Raw genomic sequence first — 12786 nt, 5'->3', positions numbered from 1 at the left:
TTGTTGAACACTTTTGTGACACAAAAGTCTCACAAATACAGACATCAGACCCTGATTCCAAAACATTCAATTGTGAGGACTTCCTAAGTGATCCAAAAGTCTCACTTCTAGATATATGCGAGATCATAATCCACAATTAAAAATAGATTATCAGCCCCAATATGAGATATTTCTAAATGCTTTTTCTCAGCTTCCTGATTGTGGACAGGTAAGTATTGGTTTATGGTACGTTGAAGTCTCCATGACAACTTCACATCTGCTGATAAAGTTTATCAGTGAGTAGAGAGATCTGTGTTTTTCTCCACTGGAAACGATTTCTATGATTAATTTTGTATTGATGGTGGACACTGGAGCCTCACTGTCAGACAGGAAAAAGGAGAGTGACAGAGCACGAGCTAAAGGCGAAAACACAAGCTAAAGCAGGGGTCACCAACCTTTTTAAGACCGAGGGCTACCTCGCAGGGAATGGGTGGTATGGAGGGCTACTTATCTGATAAAAAGCCGCTTTTGGGAGATTTCCACCGAAGTAGAGTTGAGCTGGTCACCTCGTGAATTGGGGAGTACTAAGTTCAAAAGTGGAGCAACAGATGCACATTTTGTTCAAAGACAATCACCAGATTCAGCAGATTGAGCAGCACAAGCACGGCACAGAAGTTTGCAACGATTGTAACAACGGTACTGCTGGACTTTTGTATGCATGAAGCTTACTGTTTACACGGCAACGGTATCGGAAGCGCTTCAGAAAAATCCCACTCTGGAGGCCGTTTTCAAAAGTTTGCGTTTTAGGCCGGCTGAAATGCTGTTTCCATGTAAACACGAGGCTAAAACGCAACAGAACTTTTGTGTTTCACCTCAAAACCATTGTTGAGTAAACAGCCCCTGAAACAACAGTTAAAGGCTAAAACACAAATCGTCTTAAACATAAGCAATAGGTTAAAAAACAGGCTAAAGGCTAAACCAGGAGCTAAAGACTCATATACAAGCCAAAGGCTAAAACACAAGCTAAAGGCTAAAACACAAAACTGTTTGTGATAATGTTCATTCAAACCCACATGCAGCAGTTATAGAGCATTTTCACATGACATAATCAAATCAAGCTTGACCATATTGGAGGCACACTCACAACAGATCGGAATTGAGCTCACATATCAGATTACTGTTGCACAAAATGGTAAATTACTGCCATGTTTTGTGCTGGACTTATTGGTCAAAAAACATGAATAAGCTTTTGACAACCAAAAATTAAAGCAGATCGGAGTGAGGGGCGCAAACAATTTTCCGAAGAACAGAGAAGACTGTGGCTAGCTAAGCTACATCAGGAATTCCAAGACGATAATCTGTCATTAATCTCAACATTTTAATCTGTTCAGCGCATTTCCTCTCAGGTAGGTCATGTTCTCTGTCCATAGCATCTTAAAATCTGACGTTAGTAAAAGTAAGTACATTATGATAGAGTATAACTTTGATTAAGAGGTCATTCGCAGCAATTAGTAACTCAGTGTCTTTCAGTTGTTGTTTTTTTTAAGTGCTGTAAGGTGAGCCTCTCCCCAAAAAAACATAATTTATTCCATGAAGTGAACCACCTCTCCCATGAAAATCATCGTAGTAACATCTATGTTTTCATACCTTTGGGTAGTTGATGATGCTAAAGATGCTAACTCCTGGTCTGGGTCTCTCATGCTTTTTAGACGTAATTTTTCAAAATATCTCTTTTTTTTTGTTGGATGGGTCCTTCACTATAGGTTTTAATGTGCTAAGTCCTTTTTCCCACATTTGTTGGCGGATAAGACATCTTAGAATTGTGTTTACCGTACAGTTCTATCTCCGTCCATTATTTTACGTTTGTGTACCTCCAATATGGCCGCAAATCCAGGTATCTACCCAAATTGTGACTTCCGCGCAAACAGTATTCAAACTTAAGAGTCTATCAATAAAATGAGGAGTGAGGTCACTTTAGCTCTGTTTGGTAGATGACTGGCAGGACATAGCTAACAAGTATTCACTAACGTTAAACGTTACAGACACGTCTTAGAGCACTGGGCTGCCAGCTGCGCTAAATAGAAAACAGCTACTAAACTACAAACAGACTAAGTTTGCCTGATGTCACATTCAAACCGTGGCTCCACATAACTGTTGGTAAATACCTTACCTTGTTGCGTTGTATCCATAGACTGTAAACAAAATGGACGTCATCTTGCTCAGCTTGAACTGAGCTCACCACAAAAACTGCTCCCCCTGGTGACTGGCTGCAGTATAGGTTAAAAAATCCAGCTTTCCAGCCATTCCAGATGGGCTGTGGTCAAACTTTAAAAAATTAATACTCCTCTTAGAAATGTTTCTTACATCTGATTGTTGTGGTGATTTGAAGATATCATTTGGCTGCCTTGAATCCAAGTCCTCTTTTTTTTCTGAAAAGTTTCATTTTCATTAGTTATACAAGGTTAAAAACAAGGCTTTACGTTTAATGTTTAATGATGATTGACAGCTGCTGTTCTTGTGTATTTTTTTCAGGGATTGTAAAACATGTCGAGAGGTAGAGTCAAAAAGAGATTAGACACTGGAAAGAAAAAATAATTATTTTTGTCACCCAGCTCCACACAGATTCTCCCAGAATCCCTCACAGTCTTTACTGCGCAGACTCTGGCTGCAAACTGCTACAATGGCTGCGCCTGTGACAGGGAGATTTTGGCTTCAAAACCGTACAATGATAAATGGTGGAGCCACGCTGTCCACTATATATATAGTCTATAGTTGTATCTGGTAAAAAGTTGTCTTGATAAAAAAAAAGAGTTAAAAAGATCTGATCTCCATTCATTTCCCAAAAACAAACACACGTGTTGACCGTCATGTCTTCACAACAGTGTGCGCAAATGTATCTGCTACTCCCTCCCTTCCTTTAGAAAGATGTTTATTTGTGTTGTTTTGTAATTACAGTTGACATTTAGAAAGCTTGGCTCAATCACAAACACAGAAACAGACAAAAACTTGGATAAGTTAGGAGAAGCAGTCATTTTTCTGGGATCATAATTTCAGATCCACGTTACAGTAAAGTCTCACAAAACCTTCATCAGAGCAGAAACAAACCAGCAACTCCTTGTTTCTCCTTTTAGAACATGCTCTGAACCAAACCCCATTCACAAAAACACTAATTTAACCTCACAGCACAAACACAGCTGTGCTGTAACTCTCCTTTAAATGTAAGTTTGTTTGTTTTATTGTTTGACTCTGGTGGTTGGTCTGAATCCAACGCACCTTCTTTCTTTGTGTTATAACACAAACACAGCTTGAAGCTTCGAGGTCGGTCTGTCTTTTTCTTTATCAAACCTTACTAATGTTAATTCCTCTTAAACAAATTCTTATTTGTATTAAACAAATGTTGTTTTTGGGATTAAAGCTGAGCATTTGTGTAACAAAACTCATGCAAACTGAATGACCCAGTTAGAGTTAGACCTGAGACTCCTCTGGTTACCTAAGGAATACAGATTCTACCTCCTCACACAGCAAATAACTGAAATCTTATCAAGTGTTTTTGTCTCATTTTCAGTAAAAATGTCTTTTTGGACTTGAAATGAGCCACATTCACCTGACCAGTCCAGAAAAATGACTTAATTCCAGTTAATGAGGGAAGAGAAATGTGCTGGTTTTAAGACACTAATTTAATTTTTGCAAGCACATTTTTCTTACCCCACTAGCAGATTTCTTTTACTTGTTACAAGCAACTTGGACCTCATTTTTTTCTTTAAATAACTCGTAATAAGACATTTTTCTGGACTGGCTAATTTCAGGTTTGAAAATTTTACTAAAAACAAGAGGAAATCACTTCATCAGATATTAATTCTTCTACTTTTGTGTGGGTGACACTTAAGAGGTCAGTTTGGATCCAATATGATGCTCAAACATGTGTTTTTGTTTTTTTTAAACCTAACAGGATGTCTGCTTACTTCACAGCTTTATACTGAAAGTCTGTCAGGATGTTTTATCTTCAGCATTTTTAACTTGACTGCAGAGAAATGTAGGTTAAACTGATGCTGCAGTGGTACCCGAGCTCCATGTCCAGATAAGACAGAGAACATGCTGCCCTCTTATCTTAATTTGATCATTTAAATCTAAATAAGTGAGATATTTTTACTTAATCTGTAAAACAGAAACTTCTTTTTAAAGTTTTTGTGTAAAAATAGAAGCTTTATTTGTGAATCCTGAGGTAATAGAAGCTAATGGTGTAGCTCTGCGGTGTGTGGAGAGCAGAGAGTACAGCGTGTACTGTTAGCACTGGTTGCTCAGAGAGAGAGAGAGAGTACGCTGTGTTCAGAGAGAGAGAGGCAGGGTACAGAATGTACAGATGGAGAGATGGAGGCTCGGGTGAAGCTATACGTGAGGCAACGTGTGAGGTCACATGAGGCTTTCTCTGTCTGTGAATCAGCAGCTCAATCCAACAGCTGCAAAAAAACAAGAGAGACAGAAACTCCCCGACTGGCCTGATCTGACCTAAAACGTGCAGCTCCATAGGTCTGAGATTAAACAGGCGTCTGAGGAGGGGGAGGGGCTGACTGTATGTTTAACATACATACAGCACCAGTCAGGGCGGTGGCGTGCAGCCAGCGTGTCCTCAGGAAACCTCACATCCTGCCCCAGTTTAAGGACAGCTGTATGCTGAGCTGAGAGCTCTTACAGCAGAGACATGATGTTCTTTGTTGTCTGTTTGGGGCTCCTGAATAAGAGCTCAGATATCAGATCACACACATGTAAGAGTGATGAGGTATTAAAGTGATCCTCACACACAGCCTGGTGTTTGTTCTGCACATCTATTACTTTGACCTGAACCTTGCTGTGTCTGTTTGTCTGTGATTTAGACGATAAAAAAAGAAAACAGGTTGTTAAAGGATCACTGAGCTCCGTCCTGCAGAGTATTTTTACTCTGATCTCTGTCAAACATTAAAGGACTCTGAAAGCTCATACAAACAGAAATAAACCAGGAGGTAATTATATCAGGGTGCATCCTGGGAAATGTAGGTCAGAACTGTATCACACCCTAGAAACTAATGCAGAATAACCTCATCTGTTCTTTTTCTAACCTCCAGCAGGGGGCAACCTAAATCTGTATGTGAAGTATTAATTCATTCCAATTTCCTTAAATGCCCTCAATTTTTTTCTGTTCACTTTTTCTTGTTTCTGTTAAGACATCAGATTGTTTGGATCAGTTTTGTCTTTTTGTTTTTTTTCACATAAACCACAAATTCTCTGCAGCTGTCGGAAACAAAGCCCCAAAACAGATTTGGCCAGAGTCCTGCAGGGTGATGGGTGGAAAACCCTGTTTGATGTTTTGATGACATTTTGGTGTTTAACTTCAGATAAAACCACTAAATCAAACTGTAAAACTCAATATGAAGGGCATAAAAATGTGATCAAAGTGCTGATTATCTGGTACTCAAAGGGCTCTCTGTAGTTAATACACACAGAGGGTTCAAAGCGGTGGAGAGATCTGCCAGGAAGAAATCAGTAAAATCAGCTTAATGCTGTTTCTTGTTCTGTAACTAGAGTTGATTTACACTCACTAAACTGACACTATGGTTCATCAACTGCTGCAAATAGTCCCTCAACAAACACAGCATTTAATCTGATTAATAACTGCAGAGAGAGGCTGCTTTAAGCAACTGATAATGTTTGTTTCTTAATCACACTGCAGATGAGAGACAGATAAAGACAGGTCTGTTTGTTTTGGAAATTAATGGAGATCAGATCTTCTCCTTAACTCTACTTTTCTCTCATCAAGACAACTTTTTACCAGATACAACGAAACAAGGTAAGGTATTTATCAACAGTTAGGTAGAGCAAAGTGTCATTAAGAAAATGTTGTCAGTTTGTACCATAGTTAAGTAGCAGGCTATTTTAGCACTACTCGCAGCTCTAAGACAAGTCTTTAACAGGGGCGTAGCTACAATTAGGAAAACACAGGCAGTTGCCTGGGGCCCCAAGATTCCCAGGGGCCCCAAAAGCACATCTTAAAAACTGATTTATGAAGTTCTCTTCAATTGAAAGCATTTTTTTTCTAAATCTTACTTCACATGCTTCAAAATACATCAAAAGGCTTAATCTTTAATGGTGGTTTTGGGTACCCCCCTCCCTTCTTATTCAATGGGCTATTCCATGTTACAACACATCTGAAAATTTGATTCAGGAAGAAAGTGGTAAAAAAACACTTTTTTCCCCCATTTTTTTTTCTTCTTTTCAAACAAGTCGGAAATAAAAACAAAGTTGCTCTGAGATCTGAGATAAACATATCAGACTTTTAGGATTTTAAGGACTTTATCTAGCCCAGGAAACAGGCTAATTTTCTCAAAATCAAACTTTTTGAGTTGGTGATAAACATTACTGTACAAAATCTCTTTTTTGGATACATAACTCACTGGACAGGGGGTCAAATAAAAATACATTAACTTTGAAAAAAGTTTGGTAACTGTAAATATCGCCTCTTTCAGTAGATTTTTTTCCAGTTTTATGTTGTACTTGATATTTACATATTTTCTCTTTACTATTTTTTTTTTTCAATATTTACTTCTTGTAATGTTTTTCCACTTCATACTTTCTTGTTTGTTACTGTTACTCTGTAAATTCCCCACTGTGGGACCAATAAGCTGTCAATTGACCATAAAAGATTTCAAATCCAGGACAAAGTGGACTAAATTATGTTTTCACTTTTTTAAAAATCAAACTAAAATACAGAACTTGAGGAAATGCATTTAGTTGCGTTAAGTTACCATGTACAAGATTAGCACTGTTTCATGCCTTGATTCTCAGAAAGAGACAGTGGACCCAGGGAAGGCCAGTCTAGCTCTGAGGAAGATGAGTTACAAGGACATGGAGGGCCCCATTGACTGGGTTTGCCTTGGGCCCCCAAAGACTAAATACGCCCCTGGTCTTTAATGAGTAACATTAGTGAATCCTGGTTATGTCCTGCCAGTCATTTACCGATCAAAACTAATGTAACCTCACTCTTCATTTTATTGATAGACTCTCAAGTTTGAACAGACCACTGCAGAATAACTGCTGACAGTGGGTTGGAATCAACATTAGCACAAATGTTTTAGCCCTTTTAGCTTTTCTGTCTGACAGATAGGCTCCAGTGTCCACATCACCACAAAATTAATTCTCAGAAATCATTTTTAGTCGAGAAAAAACACAGATTCCTCTTCTCTCTACTTATCTCTATCAGCTGTAGGAGTGTTGTCATAGACATCAACGTAATCCTGTCCTGCTTAACACGACCAGGAAGCTAAGAAGTGTAGCATTTAGAAACAGCATTAATTGGTGCTGATAATCTCATTTTAAAGTGTGGATAACAATCAGGCATGTAGAAGAAAGACTTTTTCAGGATTACATAGAAACTCCTCACAGTCCCTCCGTTTTGATCTCTCAGTCTGATTTACTGTCAGTGAATAAATATGAAGATAAATACCAGTTTTCTCTAACACAGCTTGGTCTTTCAGGCTGTAGAGTTTTGAAAAAGCCAAAATAAAACACACTTTTCCTGAGTTATTTAAAACTCATACAATCCATCCCCAGAAATTTAAGATATGCACCTTTTCATTTACCTGTCATCTAAAGTTTGACCGTCTCTCAGGAGCTTCCTGTTCGTTGTGTTATACCGCCACCAAGTGGAAGCCTCCGGTATTACAGCCTGTTGAGCCTGATCATGTAACAGCTGAATTTAAAGCGTTAAGACTGTGACTGCACTTGTGCTGTTTAAAAGTAATAAACATGGGTTAGAAAATAATAATAGAAAATAATAAAATAATATGATGTAATACTGAAAAATATTATTGTTTTCTAAAAAGTAGTTTCTGGAGTTTAAAGGGGGGTATGGGGTCATAAAAAGAGATTCTATTTCAGTTTTTAAGCAATTTTTATCATTTTTATGCTGAAAATACTACAGAGTGAGGTTTTTTCTTTCTTTTTTTTTTAAATCATGTTTTTATCTTTTAATCTATTTCATTATTTTTAAATCAACCAACTGCTGATCTTATTTCTGTCCCATCATGTATTTTTAATTTCCAGCTTGTTAATATTGATTGCTTTTTTTTTTTTTTGTCACAAGGGCTCCTTACTTTGTCACTTTTGTTTGTTGTGTGTTGATTGTTATTTATTGTAAAAAGAAGGTTGACTTGTCCAAATAAGGTGAATTTAAACCTTAAATCTTGATATTGTAAAGCGTCAAACCCTGTCACTTCGAGGGGTAAATTAAATATTCAGTTTGAGTTTTGAGTAAAGATATATTTCGGTTTTCCAAATGGAAAAAACAACTGTCATTTTTGTTTCTATGTCTATAAAATAAAAGATCACTGCAGTTCAAAAACCATGGACACACCATGTGAACCTGAACACAATAGAAAGTGAAGCTCTGGATTCCCCCGATGTTTCCACACAGCCCAAACAAAGCTGCTCACCACGTGAGAGGCCGACAGACTGAGTGAGACTTTCTGGAAATATCCTGAGCACAATGCTCCACACACACACACACACACACACACACACACACACACACACACACACACACACACACACACACACACACACGAACTCACACATATTTCTCAAACAGTGTCAGGGTTTATTTAGAGCTCTGAACATCGATCTGCAGGGTTACATTTGAAGCTTACATCAGACGGTCTGCAGCTCAGGACAAAACTGAAACTCCTCATTTCTGCAGGCGAGCAAATAAAGTCAGAGAGAGGAGGAGGAGGAGGAGGAGGAGGAGGGTCGGACAGGGAGCTGAAAACACACAAACACACATCACACAGGTCTTATTTCATCAACACAGTAAACCCAGATTTATTTCTGAGTTAAACTTTTTACCAATCATTAGCTATTATCTGATGTTTTGTAAAAAAGAAGCTGTAAATACAAAATAAAATTAGTCATTTGTACTTTTCAGCTTAAAGATGTACTGTAATGAACATGTTAAGCAGAGCTAACTCAGTATGTTGAGGTGTGTAAGAAGGGAGGGGTTATTCCAACCTGGCACCACAAGCTCCACTCTTAAAGCCTTTGCTCACCAAAGGCAACATGAATAAACGGCAAGAAATTGCAAAATATTTGGAGGCGTTATATTCAATCTCCACAGCTATTCTCCTCTAAACGATGTCTTTGCAGATTTTATGTCTTTTGTCATAAAGAACTGGGTGCTGGGACATGAACACAATCAATGTTAAATGTTTTGGTATGTGACTTGTCAACAACGAGCGTTTGATTGGTCGAATGTGTACTCATCGCAAGCAAAACTTTGGAAAAATCCACCTTGGTCCAAAAAAATAAAAGCTGCAATTTTGCTCAATGAAAGAATGTTGCTGTTGTGAAAGCTTGCACTGAAAGTGGGTTTGAAAAAAATAAATAATGTGAAAAATATTTGCGCGAAAAAACATGCTTTAACCTGAATTACTTGCCTTTACAAGAAAATTGCGGGGAAACCTGTTGCCTTATACAACTTTAGTTTTTGCACAAACTGACAATAAAGAGGTGAAGTGTTTTAAACAAAGAACCTCAATTTTATGCAGCAGTCACATGAAGTGCATATTAATAGCCTTTACTCATAATCTGCTTTGATGGCGTTTGTAACCGCGAGCGAGGAGGGAACACAGAGGATACGAGACACAGGTGAAAATTAACAGGCTGTCTGTGCTCCACATGGCATTGTGCATGTATTCAATGACTTTACAGTTTGTTTAAAGATGCTATGAGGAGGATCTGTTTTAATTGGGCTGCCTCGCCACCTTCTTTCACTGTTGTGAAAATGTGACTTTGAACCAGGCATGTGTTCGTCTTGGAACAAATTTTCTTTGTTTTAGATAACTATATACCAAGTACAATGCCACAAGGCCAGGTATTTAACATTACACTTACTTAGCACAGAAGTTTGAAGTCAGTAGCTTGCTAAAAGTAGCGCTGATAGCAGCCCGGCGCTATGATATATTGGTAGGCCGACATGTCAACGAGCAAACTGTCAGTTAGTACAATAGTTCAGTAGCTGTCAATGCGTAACACTGACAACCTGATCCTGACAGATGTGTAGGTAATGGGTAAAGTTACCTATGTCCTGCCAGTCATCAACCAAGCAGAGCTAAAGTAACCTCACTCTTCATTTTATTGATAGACTCTCAAGTTTGAACAGACCACTGCAGAATAGCTGCTGACTGTGGGTTGGAATCAACATTAGCACAAACCGTTTATCCCTTGTGTTAGCCTTTAGCTTGTGCTTTTATCACTCTCCTGTTTATCTTTCTTCTGCTCTTCTGTCCTTTTCTGTCTGACAGTTAGGCTTCAGTGTCCACCACCACTACAAAATTAATCACAGATTTTTTTCAAGCAGAGAAAAACACAGATCTCTCTTCTTTCTTCAAATTTGTGACAGCTGGCATGGTATAGAGACTTAGACGTGCCATAAATCAATCCAGTCTTGCTCAACCCGATTGGGAAGCTACAAAGAAGCTACAGAGTATTGGTTCAAAATAACCTTTATTTGCGCTTATAATCTCAATTTCAAGTGTGGATGGGAGGCTTTCTTTTTTTTTTTTAAATTGCCTTTAAACTTCTGACAGCCCCTTTTATTTTTTATGTCAATAAATGAGATGTATTGATAAGCTATGCTACATTGGCCAATTTTAACATGAATCATAAAAAGCTTTCTTCCTTTGTTTACTTAACTTCAGATTATCACTACTGGGACTGTATTCAAGTGGAGCACAGACAGTCTATGCCCCCTGCACAACATACCAATGTAGACCAGTGTCTAATATCTACTGTGTTCCCTCCTCTCATGGTTACAAATGCCGGCATAACAAATTTTTGTGAATTTTTTGGAATAAAAGCTACAAATATACACTTCATATGAATACTGCATAAAATTAAGGTTCTATGTGTACAATCTAAAGTGGTGTAAGGCAACAGGTTCAGCAGACTCGATAGACTCAGTCCCTTCCTGACCTTATTTATGAGACCATTTTTAGGTGGTTACTTTCTTATTTATGTAACTGTAAAGTTTTCACAAACGCTGGAAGCTTCAGTCTCGACTCTGTGACCCAGACAGAAGATGTGTTTTTGCTCTCTGTCCCTAGAGTGTGTCTAGACCGGAGAAAACAAAGGGTGCTTTCTGCTCCTGCAGTCTGGACTCTGCTGCAGGAGGATTTGGGTCTGAGGAGCTTGACTCTAAATGTTTTTTTTTAGTAAAACTGAAGGAGCTGGAGGAAGATGCATCGGGCTGGAGAAGCTTTGTTTGTAAGTTTAGTCTATAACTGTAAGTCTATAGTGTACGGAGGTAGATGAAGGTCTGTATCAAGAGTGAAATCAGTGGAATGTGCCTTTAAAAAAAGATCTAGATTTTAGTAAACTTACCTGAGTGTTTGTATCCTCCATTTGGAGCTGAAGACACCGACTCTGAGAAAACCAAACACTTCCTGTCAGCTCACTGTACCTTTAAGAGACCCTAAGCCCTGCCCCCTCACCTGTTCAGCTCACCTGTGGTGCGGCTCAGCTCCACCCTGTAGTCGGAGAACTCGTGCCGCTTGCTGACGGAGCAGACGTGCGTCCCGTAGTCGTGTGTGTCGGTGTGGAGGATGTGCAGCGTGATGTTGGCGGGTTGGTAGCTGATGGCATAGCCAGCGCTGCAGTTGGTGAAGGATTTGTGTTTGATGAAGTGACACAGCAGCACGTTGGACGGACTCCTCCACTGCACGGACAGCTGGGACAGGTGGGTGAGGTCCTCATAGTGGTAGGGACACGGCAGGGTGACACGCTGACCCGGCTGACTGAACACCTGCACGGCGCCACCTGCAGGAACACAGAGTTTACAACAGTTAAAGCTCAGTTTAGTCTTAAAGCTCCAGTGAGAAACATTCAGATGGTGTGGAATTTGGCGCCCCCTGTGGACAAAAGGGTCCTAACTGATGTTAACCTGTACATGTTGATAAAAAATCTCTCCTTGATCTCTAATCACTGACACCTACTCCCATACCACCGGCCTACACATTCTCACAGGAGCTTAATGCTATGCATAAAGAAGCTTCTGTAGATATATCTATGACTTTGAAGCTCTAAGATCCATGTTAGCCTCTTTGGAAGCTTTGTTTCCAGAAGCAAGCAGATATTTCTATACAGATTAAGCCCAAATTAGACTGTTGAAAATTATGTTATTCTGTCACTGATGGTTTTTTAGGCATCCCTTTTTCTTGTCTGAGTTCTGCTTTTAAGATCAAAGGGAGAAATCAGGGATCAATAGTTTTCCTTTCATATAAGACTTCACTGCAAAAAACTGAAATCTTATCAAGTGTTTTTGTCTTGTTTTAGATAAAAATGGTTTTATTATCCTCAATATGACCCACATTCAACTCATCAGTCCAGAAAAATGTCTCCCATAGAAAAATCGCCAATGTAACAAGAAAAATTAGCTTGAAACTAGATTAATGTCCTAATTCAAGTAACTTTTCTCTTGTTCCATTTGCAGATTATTTTTACTTGTTACAGGCAATTTAGACCTAATTTTTGTTTTTAAATAACTTGAAAAAAGACATTTTTCTGAAATAGTCGGGTGAATGTGGATTGTATTAAGTCTGAAAAGACATTTTTTTAACTGAAAATAAGACAAAAACACTTGATAAGATTTTAGTTTTTTTGCAGTGTTCTGTCTTTGATCTCGGACACTGATGTCAGAATTCTGAGATCAAAGACATAATTTTGAGATCACAGGCAGAAATCAGAGATCAAAGGTGGAATTTTGAAATCAATGATCAGATTTTTGTC

This window comes from Halichoeres trimaculatus, unplaced genomic scaffold (genome assembly GCF_033239565.1).
Source record: "Halichoeres trimaculatus isolate MK-OKI-2021-1 unplaced genomic scaffold, fHalTri1.1 fHalTri1_scaffold_3, whole genome shotgun sequence".
NCBI lineage: Eukaryota > Metazoa > Chordata > Actinopteri > Labriformes > Labridae > Halichoeres > Halichoeres trimaculatus.
The sequence above is the reverse complement of the archived record's forward strand: the minus strand, read 5'-3'. Positions refer to the sequence as shown.